The 14987-nt window shown below is 36.5% G+C and overlaps 1 protein-coding gene across 3 annotated transcripts in view; it reads right to left on the bottom strand.

The window, feature by feature from the left end:
* Gpc5 (glypican 5) overlaps positions 1-14987 on the bottom strand; it is a 1359592-nt gene that overhangs the window by 91970 nt on the left and 1252635 nt on the right. The gene's annotated exons all lie outside the window — the stretch shown is intronic.

Raw genomic sequence — 14987 nt, 5'->3', positions numbered from 1 at the left:
TGGTTGAATAAATCCTTCATGCTATCTTATTAAGGCAGTTGGCTAAATAATTGAAAATTTGGATTAAAGATATAATTTTTATACATACCCAATTCATTATTACAGCATATATAAACTTAGCACATTTACTTATTCATGCTTTAAAGGGTTTTAATTTTGAAAGACTGAAACTTATAACATATATATTATATAGTAATCACATTCCAGAATTGGTAAATTCACTTAACATATGGTAACTCATTTATTCTATACAATAGACTTATAAGGTAACCATATAGGAATCTTATTTTACAGGTGAAAAAGGTTTTAGGGGACAGAAGGTACCCTCTAAGTTTCCATAGTAAATTGTAAATCTAGAATTGCAATGTGGTAGTCTTTTCCCTGAGTCTATTATTGTAGCCATTATATTTAACCTTTCAACAGATATACATTGTATTTTATTCCCTTTCAATGCATGTATGTTGTCTTTGATTCATGATACCTCTTAATAGATTAAACAAATTAATCCATTGTCACTTCATGTGGCTGTCATCAAACAAATCATAGCAATGCATGATGAATTCCTAGATTGATTGCATATTCTAGAAGGCATTAGGTGTAGCTGGAATCTTAAAAGTTCTTATTAATAAAATCAAATCTGAGGCCAGTTATTGGGGTGAATGCTAGAAGATCAGAGAAGCAGAACAAGCCACTCTACCTCACCTTGCTAGTTCCTCAGGTGATCCTGTTTCCTCAGGCTGAAAGCTTCTGAGTCCTCATCCACATGAATCTCAGCTGAACTGTGCTGCTCCAAAGCCTGAATGCTTAACCAGCCAAATGCTTCTAGTTTTCTGGTCTTCACACCTTATATATCTTTCTACATTCTGTTTTCTGTTTTTTTTTTTTTTTGTGTGTGTGTGTGTGTGTGTTTTTTTTTTTTTAAGACAGGGTTTCTCTGTGTAGCTTTGCATCTTTTCCTGGAACTCACTTGGTAGACCAGGCTAGCCTCGAACTCACAGAGATCTGCTTGCCTCTGCCTCCTGAGTGCTGGGATTACAGGTGTATGCCACCTCCACCCATCTCTACTTTCTGCCATCACTCCCTGGGATTAAAAGCTGGATTTCTGGGATTAAAGTTGTGAGTCACCATGCTTGGCTATTTCTAATGTGGCCTTGAACTCAGAGATCCAGAGGTATTTCTGTCTCTGGAATGCTAGGATTAAAGGCGTGTGCTACCACTGCCTATCTTCATGTTTAATGTTATGGCTGTCCTGTTCTCTGACCCCAGGTAAGTTTATTAGCCTGCACAATATTTTTGGGAACACAATACCACAATTAGGTATAAAGATTCTGCCTTGCCATAATGCTTCTAACGGCATTGATGTTAACATTAGCATTCTCTTTAAAAAATTAATTGTTGTTGCATGGCTTAAAGAAATTAGTTTTCATAGTTATTTTCTGCTGTGAGAATGAAATCCCTGTAATACAAGAGGTACCCTAACAGTTTGTGGAAATGGTTATGAAAAAAATAAAAGAATAATTCCTGCCCCTGACAAACTTCATTTTATGATCACATGCATTGATGAGAAAGGGCATTAATATATTTTAAGGTTAGATGAGAGAAAAGAACCAAGTCCAGCTATCTAAATGATTTCATATATTCTATAATAATTTCTGTTAAATATTTAACATTGGGATAATATTCTTTTAGATTTACTTCCTAAAAATATTGTGCTCTCAAACCCGAGCAACACCTTTAAATCAAATCCAAAAAGCTTCTGATGCATCTTGGGGAGGCTTTCATCTTTTAGTTTGACTTATGAAGGAGCATTGCATCTGTTGGTCCATTAAGTGGAGAAGAAAAAACCTGACCCCCAGCTTCCTCCCACACTGAGTGATGATGAAGGTTACAATAGTTGGCATTTTGTAGAAGTTTCCAAATTGACCACATAAAAGTACGACATTTACTGTTGTTTGCTATTGATGGAATAATTACCAATGGAATGTCACACAAGAGGTGACCTTTTAAACACACTGGCAATATTAACCCAGACATTAATATTTCTTAAGAGGGGGACAGTTTATAAAGTACAGCCATTTGAAATCTATGGGAGTTTGATAATTAGTCATATTCCCTATAATAATTTTCATCTTAACAAGTTTTCCACTCTAGTGGCAGTAAAACTTTCTTGACAAACTTTAGTCAAATCACCACATAATAGATAATCATGAATAGTCCTGTAGCAGCACTCACTAATTATAATTACTGCAGAGCTGACTCATTCACTGACAGTCTGGTAAAATTAGCACTCTCTAAATGTAGACCCACCCACTTATGTTACTGATTTTCTCTTGAGGGAGGACACTCACTATTGGGGAATTTATCACCTATTTGAAACCAGCATTACAATGCTTTGTTGATGATGAAATAGCTAATGTTTCCCATGAACCATTTGCTTTTAGGGTAAGGGAGTTTAATTACAGTTTTGTTTAATGTTTTTTATTTGGTAGAAGACAATTTCTCTAGCATTAATGATAGTATATTGAACATACTATAAAATCTAGCTTTAAATATCAAAGGGCATTGTTTCCTGTTATGACATTTAAACAGAAGAAAAATGTGTTTTGATTGCATTTTCTTTCTAAAAATTAAATTTCCTCTACATAACACATTCTTTCTAAGGTGGCTTAGTAAAATATTTTCATTTTTCTAAGGAAACTACAGTTCTCTCTCTCTCTTTATCTCTTACTCTCTCTCTTTATCTGTCTATCTATCTGTCTATCTATCTATCTATCTATCTATCTATCTACCTACCTACCTACCTATCATCATCATCATCATCATCCTTCTCATCATCATCTATTTCTATCTGTATCTCCCTCTCCCTTCCTCTCTCTCAGATAGGATCTCATTGGCTATCCCAGGTTGGCCTTGAACTCAAGATCCTTATGTTCTAATCTCTCAAAGTGACAAGAAACTGGACTGTGCCTCTGCACTTCATGGGGATCTAGCATCAACTTCAATCAGGATAAGAAAACAAAAAGGTAAAGCAGACTCAAGAGAGGGAAATCCAAATTTGAATTTTTTTGAAACTAAATTCTCTGTGTTATTTTTGGTCTATACATTTTAGTGTCCTTCTTAGAGTCTGCTACAGATACCAGGGAGCACTGAAGGATTCTGTTGATTTTATTGTGATGACAACAATCAGCAGGCCTCAACACCCCTTGTCTTGGGTACCTGTATAGAAAGTGATTTAGATCTTTTACTTCTGCAAGGAACCACTACAAGCCATTCAAATGTCCTTCACAGTATAAGAGGAATTTCTGAATTAGTGACTCCCATATCACTTGGCAAGTAAGGGAAGATGAAAGATGACAGGAGTGAATAGGCATTGAACTAGAGCAGGTGACAATCAGATGTCAGAAGGATGTGTTGATTTACCAGCTACAAAGATGACGCGTGGTCAGTGCAGAATGAAGACGCAGGTGACAAAAAGCCCTTTGAGATCATAAGGAGGATTCTGTAGAGAGTCGAATAGCTAATGATTAAAACACCAGCATATCAATTATGTTACCAAGAGATTAATGAAATATGGAGACTTATGGAAAATATGGTTTCATGATGTATTCTATAGTACTAAATCATCTCCAAGCAGATATTTGATGAGTTTTATTTCTTATACTTAACTAATAAAGTCAGAATTGAGGTAAGTCTCTGACTTCATTTCTGAAATACCATGATGTGACACAAAAGAAAGAATTCATACTTGAAAGTGCACCATAACCTGTGGTGGTATTGTGTTCCCCAAAATATTGTGCACGCTAATAAACTTAACTGGGGTCAGAGAACAGAACAGCTCCAATATTATACATAGAGGATAGGCAGTGGTAGCACACGTCTTTAATCCTAGCATTCCAGAGGTAGAAATCCATCTGGTCAAGGATACAGCCAAGTGTGGTGACTCATGCCTTTAATGCCAGAAAGTGAGCCTTTAATCCCAGGGAGTGATGGCAGAAAGCAGAATGGTATATAAGGCGTGAAGACCAGAAACTAGAAGCATTTGGCTGGTTAAGCTTTTAGGCTTTGAGCAGCACAGGTCAGCTCAGATTCATTCTGGATGAGGACTGAGGCATTATCAGGCTGAGGAAACAGGATCAGCTGAGGAACTGGTGAGGAGAGGTAGCTGTGGCTTGTTCTGCTCCTCTGATTTTCCAGCATTCACCTCAATACCTGGCTCCAGGTTTGATTTTTATTAATAAGACCTATTAAAATTCCTGCTACAATAACCTGAGACAAGTTTAATATGAAGTACATATTGGTTATTTTGGCTATGTAAGCCTCTGAACATTAGAAGTTCTTTATATTCCATACTATATTCATAGACAGCATTGTTCATATGATATTGATAATTTTATTTAAAGAATGAAAGAAAAATCTTGTGATGAGTTAATAATTTATAATTGGGTAGAAATTGAACAACTCATGGTTTTTGATATTTGCTTTTTTGGTTATAAATGCTTCCTCCTCTCATGGTGTTTATTGTTTGTATAGTCTCACCCATCCAGAAAAATCTTATCATAGTGCTTGCCAGTACCTCTACCTCACATATCTGTATTATCACAATTCTATATTTTCATGTAGAACATTGGTTCTCAATCTTCCTAATACTATAACCTTTAATACAGTTCCTCATGTTGTGGTGACCTCCAACCATAAAATTATTTTCAGTGTTTCTTCATAACTATAATTTTGCAACAGTTATGAATTGTAAAAAGAATAAAGTGTTCAAAATAATCTTAAGATGAATGGTAATGCTCAATGTTTGATTCTCTTCTTTTCCTCTCCTTTGTTACTTCCCTCCTTTCTTCTTCCCTTCCTTCATGCTGACCATTGGCTACAATGCTATTCACGCTGTGCTAAATATATAATATCACCTGACAATTATGGATAAATTAATTCTGTACACATTATCTGTGGTGATTTGAATGAGAATACCGCTAGACTCTCATATTTGAATGCTCAGTCCCCAGTTAATTGAGCTGTTTGGGAAGGATGAGGAGGTGTGACCTTGGAGGAGATATGCTTCTAAGGGTGGGCTTTGTGGTTTCTAAAGCTCAAGCTAGGCCTAATTTCTTGCAATTGCTCTTGCTCTCTTGCTCTTGTCCTCTGACTGCTGACTGTGTATCTGGATGCTGCTCTCATCCTCTTCTCCATTGCCATGTCTGTATGCCTGCTAGCCTACTCCCTGCCATGATGATAATGCAGTAATCTTCTGAATCTGTGAGCAAGCCCCCAATTAAATACCTTCTTATGTAAGTTGCCTTAGTTACAGTGTCTCTTCACAGCACTATAAAAGAATTAAGACACTAACTCTAATTTTTTGTCTATTAAATGTTATGTAACATTATATCTTCTAAATATTGGTGTCTAGTTGATCTTTGGCTGTTAGCAGCAATTAGTACTGTTACATTAATATAATGTCTTATATTTTAATCAGTCACAGTTAATTTGGAATTTTTAAATTGTTAATTGTATGTGTGTTTTGCCTTGCATATATATTTGACACCACATGTGTGCAGTCCCCATGGGAGCCAGAAGATCATGTAAAATGCCCTTTCAGAAAAAGGGATCATATCCTTGGGAACTAGATTTACAGAGCTAGTTAGGTGCAAATGTGTGAGCTGGAAATTAAACCTGGGTCTTTGAGAAGAGAAGCCAGTGCTCTCAACTAATGAAGCATTTCCCAGGCCCTTGGCTAAATTTTTAATAATGCAAGCTTTAGCTATATTTTATATATAATTTGGATATGTAACTGCCAACAGGGTACCTTACCTCAGAAATAGTAAAATGAAGAGAAATGTACTTCTCAATGATACTTTTATGATTAGGTCAGTCACCTGTTTTGTTACTATATTTGTTATGCACACATAAGAACTAGACATGCTTGCTTGGCATTGACCATCCTGTGCTAACTTTTCACTTTATTAAAGGAAATTGCACATCAAATTAAATAGAAATTAAATCCCTCTAAGTACAAATAGCAGTTTGGCAAATGACATTCCTAATGAGTTTGATTTGACAAAATAGATATAGTGCATTTGTGAATAAACTAGAAAGAATTTCAGTAAAGGTATCAGATATCCAGAAAATGATTTTGTTTTAGACAAGTTATCACTCTGTAAGACAAAATAACAATAAACTATTAATCTTCAGGACTCTGCCTCATGAATGCTAGGATTATAAGCATGTGCCACCACACCATACAAAGTTATTATAATGCTTTCAATTCAGTGGTCTTAGTTATTTAATTCTAAATGAAATAAGAAGAAGACACTGAATGCATCTAGTCAGTCATAAATAATTTTGAATTTTAGAAATATTATAAATTGTGTGTATTCTATAGCTATTATATATTTTATGCTATAATATCAAACTATCAGAAAGATATGTCCTCTGGTGCCATAGTGGTATAACTGTGTTAGGGTAACTACCATTTTCAGACAGGATTGGATATCTGCTCCACAGAAAGGAATCTCATACCTGTTACTGTAATTTTGCTTAAAGCTCATGGCTTAGGAGGTTATAGGACACAGGTGAAACCTGCTATTATTATTTTGCTAAATGACTATGATGTCAAGGTATGCGCTAAAGTATTTATTTCTATTGACCTGGGCTACTTTCAGCCTTGGTCAGAGAATCTGCAACAATGAGCAGCAGTCAACAGAGACTGTTGTGGAATAATCTTTCTGCACACTGTATGAATATATGCCACCATGATTGGCTTAACCAACAAGCTGACTGGCCAACAGCTGAACAGGATAAAGTGAGGTGGGAGAGCCAAACTGAGAATGGTGGGATGATGAAGGGCGGCATCAAGAGTCACTAGACAGATGCAGAGGGAGCAGGAGATGAACATTCCATGCTAATAAAGGTACCACCATGTGGCAGAAGGCAAATAAGGAATATGGGTTAACATAAAATGTAAAAGCTAGTTAGTAACAAGCCTGAGCTATTGGCCAAGCATTTACAATTAATATAAATTTCTGTGTGGTAACTTGGAAATGGTTCCCAGGATGGGAAATCTCAATCTACAAATAACTTGTGAAAATACTTAAAATAAGGGATGGATTATTCAGCCCTAGATGAGACATATACCCCAAAGCATGATGATAAACTAGAAAGAATGCAATAGATGTAAGATGGGGATGAGTACTGTGAAACTGTCATTTTAGATATGACAAAACTAGTGTACTCTTGAACTCATAGCAGCTTGCTTACCTGTACAAGACCAGCATAAGACCACATATGCCATAGTTCTGGCATAGATGGGATAGATGATCATCCCTTGCTGTTTGTACACTGGTTTAATGAAATGCTGATTGGCCAGTAGCCAGGCAGGAAGTATAGAACAGATAGGCAGACAAGGAGAATTCTGGAAAAAGGAAGGCTGAGTGAGGAGACGCCAGCCTGCAGTCCAAGGAATAGCATGTAATGGCACTCAGGTAAAGCCACAGATCATGTTGTGACATATAGATCATAAATGTTCTGAGTTTAAGTGTAAGAAGTAGTTAGTAGTTAGCCTGAGCTTACAGCTAAGCAGTTTTAATTAATATAAGGCTCTGTGTGTTTACTTGGGTCTGAGTGGCTGTGGACCATGCAGAATATAGGAAAACTTTAAACTATAATCCCTTACCAAGACGCTAATAGTAGTTGATAGCTACTGGGGGAGGAAGAAAAACTCTTCTTTGAGGATGTGGCTACTGGTAGATTAACCATACTCCAGTGGGTCAGACCAAATGTATGCACATATGGACAGCACTAATAAGTTTAATATGCCATAAAAACAAAGACATGAAATTGAGAAGGGACCCTGTTGAGAAGGATATGTGGGGAATATTGGAAAATAGGAGTAAGCATGGTCATATTTTATTGTATTCAAGTATGAAATTCTTAACAATAAAAAATTTAAAAAGGAAAGGGAATAAGTTTATGTATATTCTATACATGTAGATACTGCTATACTTTTAAAGTTATACTTACTAGGCATATATATTAATAAAAGCACACTTTTTTCTTATGGTTGCTATAGAGTAAATTTCCAAATCATCAAATTTACCTAATCCTTGTGTTGGAAGACATTGCTGGCTGGTCAGAGATTTCAGTTTTCCCATGGCATGGCAACTTATCTCAGTACTCAGCCACATAGGACCCCCTTCTTCCTGCATCCACTTACCCTTATCTGGAGCATTCCCCCGGATCTGGAGGACTGACCATATCTAGAAGCTATCTCTAAACAAGATGCTTGACTTTTCTTTAGTTTGAACCCTGGCACAGACTCCTTCTAGGGGTCTCCCTTGCTGCACATATCATGAAGAATTGTGCTAGGAGCCTTATGGTAGGAATGTGCCACTTAATGCAAATTAGGGTTTGTCCCCAGGCTCTCCAATCCTGTACATTATTTATACTCCGGAATAAAGTTGAGCTGATTCCCTGGAAGTCTGTCTCCCAGAGGGTTGCTTCCGTTCATGCTCATGGGGCTCATACAAGGCTTTCTACCACCACTACTACCTCTTGTTTTCTCAACCTGGTGGCCCACAGGCCAAGAGGGAAGAGGACCCCCACATCATTGTATTTCAGATTTCCAACTATCCAAAAAACTCTGTAATGATGAGACTTTTTCTGGGGTATTATTTTTATTGTCTTGCACCCAGAATCTGTGATGTTATGGCCACTTCATTTTGTTCATCTGTGTCATTTAGGTAAGGAATAGTTGTCTTCAGTCACAGAGGCCTTTGCCTTTATTGTCACAAACTTTTGATACTTCTGATGTAAAAGTGTGTATTATTGGAAATTGAAGCCAAGGCTTTGTACATGATAGTCAAACACCTCACCAAATATCTCAGATGGGTCTTGGACTCACCATCCTTCTGAATATCTGGGTTTTAAGGCATGCCTCATCAGGTTTATCCACCACATTCACTTTAAATGACAATATGTTCTCTAATGTCAACTGTCAGTTGTTTGCACAGAATTTTCAAACACAAGAAATACATTGATATACATTACACAATATTATAGTTTCAAAACTTACATTTTCTTAACTAATATATTGCTCAAGAAGCAGGAATATTTTTGAAATGAAATAATTTCATCATAGATTGAGTCAGAGTTTGATATTCTGATTGAATATATTTACAGGTTTTCTTTCTGCTTACTAGCTCTCTGTGTTTCATGACTGTTATTGAATATTCTCATAAGCAGTATGCTACCAAGTTGTTTTTTACATGGAGAGGGCGACCTTTTCAAAGTGGTTATAATATTAAATTAAGATTCAAGATTAAGTATCAAGTATCACAGCTGGAATAGGCCCTCTGATTTTGCTACCAACAGATATAACTATCAATACCAAGATTTATGAATTAGCTGTAGGGAAAGTCTCAGAATAAACAAGGCATCAGCACTTGGGGCAAGCATCTTGAAGACATTTAGGTAATAGGATGTGACAATATTAAATGAAACACAACTTACAGCTTATACTTTGAGCTAAGCTACAATAGCAGGTGATTAATAAACAAGTCACTGACATAATTTTAAAATAATAAGAATTTTGAATAGGAAATCTGACATGATGATATAATAACTATGTTTCAAAATTTTAATTCAAAGGAAATTATATTGAAAAAAGCTAACATTACTGTCTTCTTACCACTATGTTAATCAATTTAATTATAGTAGAAATTAAAATTTTATAGCTTGGTGAAAAAGATTAGTTAACTCTTTTCACTGACAACATTCAACTGGAAATGCTCTGATTTTGAATTTGTTGCAAAATAGTTTATCTTCAGTACAGAAAGTAACTTGCCCATATTTGTAAGCATTCTAAAACACTTGGTTCAAATATTTCTAGAAATGAATCATGAATTACTGTTCTGTTTTGTGAATTTTTCATTCAAAACTTAACCTGAATGATTTATTGAGAGGTAAGTTAATTCTGAGCCAACTGATAAAGAAGCCTTTTATTTGTATACTTTTCACTAGGCCGTTGAGCTATGACAACTCCATATGTTCTAGTAAAATATACTTTCTGATGCTTCATATGACCCGAAATGGTGTGTGGTGATATTTTATTTGTGCATTAATAAATAAAGCTTGCCTGGAGATCAGGGGGAAAAGGCCAGCCATTTTAAGTAAACAAAGAAGTCAGGCAGCACACACCCTTAATCCCTTGGCAGGCAGGATCTCTGTGTGTTCAAGGCCACTGGGGAACAGAGCCTATCGTGATGACACATTCCTTTAATCCCAGTACCAACCATAGAGACCTGGAGGTCTGTACAGACAGAAAGACAGTGTCAGAGCTGTATAGGAATAGAAACTGAAACCGCTGGGCTAATAGCTAATGAGAGGGCAGAAAAGTAAGGCATATAAGCCTTGGTAGACAGGAAGTCATGCTCCTTGGAAGGTATGGTGTTGGTGAGGTAAGGTTAGCTGGTAGCTTTCCATAGTTCCATGATCTCTCTAAGGCTTTAATCCAAATTTCTGGCTCCTTGTTATTTATTTAATAAGAACACTTAGAAATTCATCTACAATGGTAGTGGGCAACATGTATTTCACATATGGAATTTAAATTAATAATTAGTCTATATAAATCAGAGTGCCATGATAGTTCATGAAGTTCCCCCAGTTTATGTTCATAGTGGATATATATTCACTATTCACTGGTTTGAATAAGAATGGCTCCCATATTTGAAAGCTTAGTAACCACGAGTAGAACTATTTGATAAGATAAGAAGGATTAGGAGGTGTGGCTTTGCTGAAGTAGGTGTGTCACTGGAGGTGGGCTTTAAGGTTCAAAAGCTCTGGCCAATCCTAATCAATCTCTCTCTCTCTCTCTCTCTCTCTCTCTCTCTCTCTCTCTCTCTCTTCATGCCATGATAATAAAATGATAACAGACTAACTTTCTGAAGCTGTAAACAAGCTGCTAATCAGATGCTTCCTTTCATAATGGTTTCCTTGATCATAGAGTCTCTTCCTAACAATAGAATACTGACTAAGGCAATGACTCATGATCTGCTTTCCATTGGACATTAGGATGAACATCAAGACAACATGGTTTTGGAATTAATTTTTCATATATTAGTGAATAATAATGGTTACTCCATAATACATCCAATTTCATGTTTTCTCTTAATGATAAGAATTCGAGTGACTTTTTGAGAATTCTTCTATATGGGAACACTAAAGGAGAATAATTTGTTATAATATCAAATCAGCAGCAACTCAGTGAAAAATTACCTTGTAAGACTGACTTCTGACTAAAAAATCCACAGTTAAGAAAACACTGTGAAAAAAGTTGAAGCATTTGTTGTGAAGCATATTTTAAAATAAAAAGTACATACAATACCATAGCAATTGTCATAGTCTTACAAAATAATACAGTTACTTGAATTTCAGCAAAACCTCCAGAGAAACATTTGTTGTTGTATGCACGTTCATCATAAACTATGACAGCAATGTGCACTTTGAGAGCTATGGTAGACATTTAGGCATTGATTTATCACCTCAAAAAATAATCAGAAGATTCTACAGTTCATATTAATAAACATGCCACATAATGGAGCCTTCAGGCCTCATTAACATAAAGGTTTTTTAGTGTTACTTTTCTAAGGAAACATTGCTTAATTTAGTCAATCCAAGTATACAGTAAGTCAAAGAATTTAATCTTTTTTAAGATTAAAGACAAGAGGCAGAAAGCAATACAAGTCAGTGTGTCAGGCAAGAGCCAGCAGAACAAAGACTGAGAAGTAAGACTTCCCAGGCTCCATGCAAGACACAGAGGGTCATGGAAGGGTTGGCTTATCAGGGGAATCGTGTCCTCTACTGTGATTGAAGAACTGTTTGCCAGAGAGAAAACAGAGTGGCTGTCAGGTAAAGTCTGTCTTAGCTGGGGCTGCTAGAGCAACAAATTCATTGTGGATTTCCTCTGATAAGAGTGAGAGTGTCCATTACAAAAAAAAGTCTGTATCATGGTCAGTCTAAAAACATACATTATACAGACTGAGAGGTTTTACTTATATATTTATATATAACAATAGTTAAATGGAAAAAGGCTATGAATTTGAAAGAGAGCAAGAAAAGGGATATGGGGGATTTTGGAGAAAGAAAAGGGAAGGGAGAAATGATGTAATCATATTGTAATCTCAAAAGACAAAAATATCAATAAAAATTTTTTTTAAATAATAACAAGTCTCTCTCGATAACAGAAAAAGGTATCTATTAATGAAAGAAAATTTGGGAACAGAGAAGAACTCTAAAATGACTCCAAGTATCTACCCATCCTATTAAACACAGGGTACCTAGAACAATGGCCTATACCTAATGCACCTACCAGAATTATCTATGACAGATTTCCCTTAGTATAAGGATATGTTATTTTCTATGGCATTGGGAACTTCGAAGGTAGCATTTTTGTGATGATTTAATAGAAACATGGAGTCTTTCTGAGGTGATTACAGAACCAGAAGGGTATATAACTGTGGTGTGTGTGTGTGTGTGTGTGTGTGTGTGTGTGTGTGTGTGTGTGTGTGTGTGTGTGTGTGTGTGTGTGTGTGAGAGAGAGAGAGAGAGAGAGAGAGAGAGAAAGAGAGAGAATATGATAAAGAATATGAGAGAGCTACAAAGAGAGGGTGTGAAAAAGAGGAAGGCAGAGGACAGAGAGGATGGGCAGAGGTAACAAAAGGGGAGAAAGAAAGGCAAGAAGAGAGATACAGAGAAGAGAGACACAAAAAGAGACCAATTAGGCCCAAGATTCAAGGGGTGGACTGCCTTCTGGATACTCCAGAGGGAGGGCAATGATACCTGATTTTTGGACACCTGATTCCCAGAGTGGAAAGCAATGTGACCTTTAAGAAGACACTATATTATCAGTGGCTTTTCTACTTTAATACAGAAAAATGTGTTAGGAGACAGACCTGTTGATAAATTTGTGACACTGGGTTTGTAGTCAGTTGCTAAAACAGTGGTAAGAAATTTGCATAACTTACCAGTTCCTTTTGGAACATAGCAGAAACGTAAAAATGACTGAGGACTTTATCAAGAAAACCAGCAATTACGGGTTACAACCAGCCAGCTGTCATCTTGATGGGAAACTGACAGGAGACTAATACTTGAGAAAACTCTGAAGCAGAACTATGCTATGATTAGATCTACTCCTGGAACTGTACCTTGTAGTTGGAGAGCTTCTCTCCAGGTGCCACCAAGCCCCTGTGGTCCCCTCAATCCACGTATAAAATAATCACACAGACATTTATATTATTTAAACTGCTTGGCCATTATCTCAGGCCTACCATTGTCTAGCTCTTAGTCTTATATTTAGCCCATTTCTATTAATCTATACTTTGCCACATGGCTTGTGGCTTACCAGTACCTTATATCTTCCTTGTCATGGCACAGCTGGTGGTCTCTCTCTACCCAGTCTTCCATGTCCCACAATTCTCCTCCTCCTTGTCCTGCCTACCCTATCCTTCCTGCCTAGCTACTGGCCAATCAGCACTTTATTTATTTTAACACATTTGACATACAGAACATCCCACAGGCAGTACCTCCAAGGTGTGAGCTAACAGATGGATACAAGGAAGAGTAGTGACCATTTGGTTAGGCAAGAAAATGCTTAGGCAAGAAGTTGTGAGGATGTTCCTAAGAGAAGACTAAAGAGGAAGGTAGGAAGCATGCAGGAGGATCCAGGGAGAGCTGAGGCACAAGCTGCCCATGCTTAGAAATTTGGTTATTTGCCTGCAATGTGACCTTTAAGAAGACACTATATTATCAGTGGCTTTTCTACTTTAATACAGAAAAATGTGTTAGGAGACAGACCTGTTGATAAAATATGTTCTAATTGACTCCCACTTGCTGTACTTGAAGTGAGAACCAGCTGCAAAGAATTGTTCTTCAATGACTTAAATGCCAAAGAGTCTTTATTTCTCGGTCCCAGTTTGAACGGGTTTGCCTCCTTTCCCACTTCCTTGTTATTTGAGGAAAATTACACTTCATGTTTTTCATTCTCTTTTGTGAAATGCCATTGCTTCCCAAAATGGTTTGGCTGCATTTAATGGGGAAGCTGATTAAAGAGCGGTTTTGTTTGTCACACATTGTAACATAAAAAAACACCACAGCTGCAGGACACCACCACAAACGGATAACATCACTCAGTTCATAGCCTTCTAACTCTGTGGCTCGTTAAAACCCCAGTGGGAAAATTGCTAGGTACTTCATTTTCAACATAAAGAAATAGAAGACACCAGAAGCATGTGCCCAGTGTCTTTTCAGGCTGAAGAAATCTGTCACACTTCACAAAAGAGAAAAGTTAATTTTTCTACTTTTGTGAATATAAAACAGTGGGGAACTCCATTTTAAGTATTTTTTTAGTATACTTAAAAATCACATCAATTAAAATTCTTCCTGGAGACTAGAAATTTTCTTCCAAAAGAAATAGTGACTTGGTTTATTCATGTAAATTAAAATAATTTAAACATATTTTTTTCCTTTGGAAGTAAAGAAAAATATCCATGTGATGACTCTCTTTATTTAATAACATAGTTTATATTTTCTTTGTAGTAAATTGATTAGTCACAGTCTTCATTAAAAAGATTACTGAAAGGATTGCACAATCCTGAGAAATACATATTTTAGTTGTGGAGTTCTGTGCCATCAGCTCATCAGTATAGAATAGGAATGTAAAGAGCGGTGGTCAAGAGGTCAGGAATGGTGATCCAGCCTGGACCTCTCAGAGGGTGAAGAACAGTATGCTGTGAGATTATTCAGTAAAAATCTTTCACATCTAAATAACTACCCGGAACATAAATTTTTTCCAATGCCCCAACAATTAAAAAATAATGATACTTAAATCAGCCTTATGAAATGTCCAGAACATTTCCAGTTACACAAGAAACAGAATTTCACATGATGGCATGAGATATTTGTAACATGAGGGCTGCTACAGTTATAAAAGGCAT

Source organism: Onychomys torridus, chromosome 9, assembly GCF_903995425.1.
Source record: "Onychomys torridus chromosome 9, mOncTor1.1, whole genome shotgun sequence".
Taxonomy (NCBI): domain Eukaryota; kingdom Metazoa; phylum Chordata; class Mammalia; order Rodentia; family Cricetidae; genus Onychomys; species Onychomys torridus.
Note: the sequence above shows the minus strand (reverse complement) of the source record. Positions and strands in the feature narration are given on the sequence as shown.